Source organism: Hordeum vulgare, chromosome 5H (assembly GCF_904849725.1).
Source record: "Hordeum vulgare subsp. vulgare chromosome 5H, MorexV3_pseudomolecules_assembly, whole genome shotgun sequence".
In the NCBI taxonomy this organism is placed as follows: Eukaryota; Viridiplantae; Streptophyta; class Magnoliopsida; order Poales; family Poaceae; genus Hordeum; species Hordeum vulgare.
The window spans coordinates 249,967,772-249,973,667 of record NC_058522.1 but is presented as its reverse complement, the minus strand read 5'-3'; the positions used below and the strand labels follow the sequence as shown (position 1 = coordinate 249,973,667).

At 45.3% G+C, this 5,896-nt stretch overlaps 1 pseudogene; it reads left to right on the top strand.

Annotated features, from left to right (window-relative positions):
- Nucleotides 1–790: 790 nt before the first annotated feature.
- Nucleotides 791–4,276, top strand: LOC123396562 (annotated as a pseudogene).
- The last annotated feature ends 1,620 nt before the right edge of the window (nucleotides 4,277–5,896 follow it).

Sequence of the window (5,896 nt, the reverse complement as noted above, 5' to 3'; positions counted from 1 at the left end):
TCCATGATCATTTTTCCAATGTCATGAGGAGAGGCCCCGAAAGCCGCAAAGATTTTAACTGGGAGGAGCTAAATTTTGAACCACTTGATTTGCATAGCTTGGGCTCCCCAATGATCGAAAGTGAGGTCCTCGAAGCGATCAACGACATGCCAAGCGACAAGGCGCTGGGACCGAACGTATTCATAGGCCTCTTTTTCAAGAGGTGTTGGGACATTATCAAACTTGACCTCATAAGGGTCATTAAGCATTTTGACTACCTGCACACCGCAAATCTCCACTGGCTCAACTCCGTAAATGTGGTGCTATTGTCGAAGAAGGAAGGGGCGGAGGGGATCGCCGACTATAGACCCACTAGCCTCATCCACGCAATTGCGAAGATCATTGCGAAGGTGCTCTCCTTGAGGCTTGGCCCTCACATGTCCAAGCTCGTCTCCAACGCCCAAAGCGCCTTCATCAAAACAAGATCCATCCATGACAACTTTTTGTATGTTTGCAATCTTGCTCGACGCCTTCACACGAGGAAGACTCCATCCATCCTCTTCAAGCTTGATATTCGCAAGGCCTTTGACTCCGTCAAGTGGGAGTACTTGCTTGATCTCCTCCAGCGGCGTGGCTTCCCTAGTAAATTCAGAGATTGGACCGCGGACTCCTTTGGTCCTCATCCTCGAGGATCATCCTCAATGGGATTGCCGAGTGCCCAATCAAGCATGGGCAGGGCCTTCGGCAGGTAGACCCCATATCCACGCTTCTATTCGTCATCGCCATCGACCAGCTCCAGAAAATCCTAGACATGGCTACAAGGAAGGGGATCCTCCACAAAATCCGTGGTAGGGGTGCCATGATGAGGACCTCCCTCTATGCGGATGACGCGGCCGTCTTCTTGGCTTCGATGAAAAAGGATGTTGACAACCTTGCAGGCATTTTGCGGGGTTTTGGGGAAGTAACGGGCCTTTGCACCAATTTCCAAAAGAGTTCCATGGTTCCCGTTCATTGCAACCATCTTGATTTGGGTAGCTTGACCCAAAGTTTGCCGGCTGCACGGACCTCGTTCCCATTGCGATACTTCGGGCCACCCCTATCCATTTGGAAGCTAAAGTTGGTGGATTTTCAATTTTTCTCGTGGACAAGGTGGCACGCAAATTATTAACATATGATGGCCAAAACATCACCACCACCGGGCGAACGACTCTTGTCAAGTCTGTGATCACTTCCCGAGTGGTCTATCCAGCCACCCTGTTGGTCATCCCACCAACCATCCTCCTCAATGTCAACAAGCTTGAGAGAGCCTTCCTATGGTCCGGTTCGGACAAGACAACGGGGGCAAGTGCAAGGTGAATTGGGAGATTGTTTGCCTGCTTCTTGAGTTTGGAGGGCTTGGGGTGCTCAAGATCAACAAGTTTACAAGGGCTCTTCGGTTGCGGTGGCCATGGTACAAATGGAAGGAGCCCACCAAGATGTGGGTGGGCATGGGAAAACCGTGTGATGAGGAGGACCATAACTTCTTCTATGCTTCCACCACCATCACCATTGGTAACCCGTGTTGGTTGCTTTGTAATACAAAGCGGGGGGGAAACTCTTTTTCGGTAACGGTGCAAGGACACCTTTTTGGGACTCTCCTTGGCTTCTTGGGCGGATGCCAAAGGACATTGCCCCGCTCATCTATGAAGCTTCCATGAGAAAGAATTGGAAGGTGAGGGAGGCCCTCAAGGACAATGCGTGGATACTAAAGATCAAACCCTCCATCAACGTCTCCGTCGAGCACATTTCGCAATTCTTAGCCCTTTGGATACTACTAAATGAGGTCCATTTCGCCGAGCTCTCCGAGGACGACATCATATGGAAGCATACGACCAGTGGGCACTACTCGGTGGCCTCCGCATATAAGGCACAATTTCTTGGGATGGTCCTTTCTCCCATGGATAAGATGGTTTGGAAGGCTTGGGCGCCTCCAAAAGTTAGATTCTTTTCTTGGCTGATTCTTCAAGATAGAATTTGGACGACAGATAGATTGGCAAAGCGTGGATGGCCAAATTGTGATCTCTCCCCTCTCTGCAAGAGGGTGCAAGAATGCGGACCTCACCTCTTCTACAAGTGCCGCTTCTTCGGGCAGCTTTAGTCTTTGGTCATCGAGAAATTTCACTTGCTCGAGCTTGACACTTCCGCTTGGCCCTTGTTCGACTCGGTGGAGGCCTGGTGGGCAAGTACTTATGTCGACGGTACGCCAAATTGACAAGCCAAGGCCTCCCTAACCATGCTCGTCTCTTGGACATTATGGAACGAGCGAAACGGGAGGGTTGTCAAGCACAAAAGCGCTCCACCTCCTATTTTGTTCGCCTCAATCTACACCGACGCCAACCTTTGGACCATCGCCGGTGCAAAAAAGGGGTGTTTTGTAACAAACAAACTCTATTCTCACTTATTTAATGGATGAGGCAAAGCTTTTGCTTCCGTTTCAAAAAAAAAAGTTTAGTCAAATTAGTTGTCCAGAATTGACAAGTTCAAGTCTAGTCTACATGCATTGACAAGTTCAGTCAAATTAGTTGTCCAGAATAACCACGGTAGAAAAAGAATGGTTCAAGTCAAGGTGGACAGGCTCACAGAAACAAGATTACTTTGTTCTTTGTTGGAGTAGTTGTTGGGGGTAATTTTATGAACATAGAAAGAGTGAGGCAAAGGAAAAGAATAAGTAATACAGTATTTTGTACTAATTGAAGTAGATGTACAGGATGCTTACAAGTTTCTTTTCCCAGTTGGTGCTAAATCCTGAAGGCACCTTACATCAAGCTACAGCTAAAACAAGTTACAAAAAGGTTGACACACTACATTCAATACAGGGTACAGGCAGTTTTTACCTTTTCATTCATCTCAAGCCCAAGAAACTACTCCAATACTCCAGTAACTTGACATACTCCAGTAGCTTGACAAAGTATATGGTCATGTAAATTCAGTTAAGTGCTTCTAAAAGCACTTTCTGAATTTATATGCACTTAGGAACTACACTAAACTACTGCAAATCTCCAGATGGAGAAACTACAGATGCAGTACATAATTTGCTCAAGCCTTGATAAACAGCAAGTCTTACACTAAACAGGAGTACTAACAGCAAGTCAAACACTAAAAAGCAAGCAAATCAGTTAATCCATGTAGAGGTTTCAGATAGTTTAATTAACAGAAAATGATTTCAGTTAGATTAATTAACAGAAAAAGGTTTCAGTTAGTTTAATTAACAGAAAAAAAGGTTTCAGTTAATTTAAATTAGCTGAAAAGTGTGCATCACAACATTATGATAATAGGGGGTGGGCTACATGCCTACATCCATGCGTGCATACCCCATGGACACCTGATAATTAAATTAATTGAAAAGTGTACATGATGCAGAACAGGGAGATGTAACTAGAACTGGGAGTGTGATGGATTTAAGCTGAGGAGTTGCAGCAGTTAGAGTGTAATTTAATAAACGGCAAGTCTTACACTAAACAGGAGTACATCCAGGGACATAACTTGCTTTTCTAGATTGCCATTGGCCTTCAGCACACACTCATACTTGTCCTGCAAATAAGATCATCAAGAGTTCAAGATCAGCTATCACCTGCCTTCAAGGAACTATACCATGGAATAAACAAAAATAAAGTAAACTTTGCAATTCTTACAGCACTAGTTGAAAGAGATATGCATTCTGATGATTAATAAAACTACCTATGTCAAGTGTATTTTCGGTATATCTGCAGGTCAACAATGGAAATAGAAAAGTGCTTTGCCTAAACATCCACCTTAACCTCGGTGAAAAAAAATTGTGAGAAGCAAAGCTGAGAAAGATCGGTGTGTACTCCAGGTGTCTGTGCAATGCCTTCCCACAGGAGAATCATCCAAGCCCTGACAACTGAGGGGGTGGGCTACATCCATTTATGCACACCCCATTCCCCATATTGTTTACTACTCCAGCAAATGTACATGATGTAGATGTAATTTTGACAGCCAGGGGGGGGGGGGGGGGGGAGATGCTTTGAGATGCTGTGCATGTGCCTTCATACACAAATTCAGAGCAACAGGATTCAGTGCCAACACAAAACTAGCGTTGTTACTTAGACCAACTCCAGCCGTTTGCCATAGTTCGGCGATAAAAAAATCAAACGGCCGGTTCGTTGTAGTGCGGCTCCTCTGCCACGGGACTGGCGGGGTCGGGCTCGTCGTCGGCGTGGTTTCTGTGTTCGGGCTGGGCGTCGTTGTTGGTGTCATCGCCGTGGTCGTCGCCGACGCGGGCACGTATGTAGCTTAAAAAATATATGAAATAGCTTAAAAAATATGTAGACTTCAAATATAATATTATCTTTCATGATAATTATTTCTGAAATTGTCTTTACATCCTTAATTAATACCTTTTTTATATGGGGCATTTTAAAAACTTTGGCCCAACTATTTTCTTTTTAACGTTTCTATTTTTTGCAGTGTTTCGAGAAAATGTTAGTGAAATACAAATCTTCATGATTTCTAAAAAATGATTGTGTATTCAAAAAATATTTGCTAATTTGAAATAAAATGCCCATAATTTTTTTTTAAATGTTTGCATAAATTAAAGCGGATACGTAAATAACAAACAAAACAAACTATCTCTTACGTAGAGATTATATTAGAAGATTTGTAGATTTCGTTTTATAATTTTATTAAGTCCATCACGTGTCGCGTAAGAAAATAGTTTTCATGTTTTGTACAACGTTGTGCCCCCAAAAATTGAAACAACTTTCTATAGGTTAGTTTTTGTAAGTTATATGAAGATGACTAAACTCTTCCGTTGCAACGCACCGACTCTTTTGCTAGTAAATACAAATGAATACAAAAATAAGTCACTATCCAGCCCTTTGCCAATGGTGCTCAATGAGATCTTTCTGAAGTTGGAAGTGGGTGTCTGCATGCTAGGCCAACCTCTCCTCTTATTAGATGCCATCAATTTCTTTGTGTCATCTTCATTGTGTGTCCGAAGATATTGAGGACCGAAGACACTGATGATCACTTTCGCAAATCTACGCACGGACTCAATTGTGCTATCTTCACCAATGCGAAGATACTCATCGACATAGTCAGCCGGAACGCCATATGCAATCACCTGCATAGCTGCGGAGATTTTTTGATATGCACTAAATCCATTTAAGCCCGCGACATTCCTTCTTTGAGTAAAATACTGGCAATTTGCCTCGCAAGCTTGAACAAGTTTCACAAAGAAGGATCGACGCATTCGGTACCTTCTCCGGAAGAGGTGCGGAGGATATGTAGGATTCTCCGTGAAATAGTCTTTGCATCAACATCGCGTTCCCAAGATGGTGATTTCGAGGAATGTACAAACGTTCGACAGTCGATCCTCGCCTCCTCTTCCGTGCTTGTCTTCATGCTCCTTCACGGCAAGCGCCATGACTAATGTTTGTTGTCGAAAGTTCGCAAGCATGGTCTCAACATCCGAGTCGTCCGAATCGGACGAATCAGATAGTAAGAACTTCTCGCACGGGGTCAACTCCATCTTCTCGCACAACTCGCAAAAATCACAAAAAAGGGACTAACCGGTGTCGGGTGATCCCGGGCAGCGACGAGGGGGTGCGCTCGACGGTGGTCGATCCCCGGTGGCGGCGACGGCGGGGGGCGGCTCTTCTCGCCCGATCCGGAGGGGCGGTGCAGCGGCTCGCCTGAAGATATGGCCAGAATCGCCGACGGTGGGCGGGCGGCGGCGGAAGGAGGGGGAAAAGAGCGCGGCCTGAAATGTCCCTCCCGCAACTGCTTCTTTGTGATGCAAGGCACCGCAGCCGCGAGGGGGAAACCCACGTTTTTTGGGATTAGGTTCGGGAATTTGCCGCGCCCCTTATTTTTTTACGGGCCGGGACAGGATGCGGGTCTGATCGGACATGCTTTC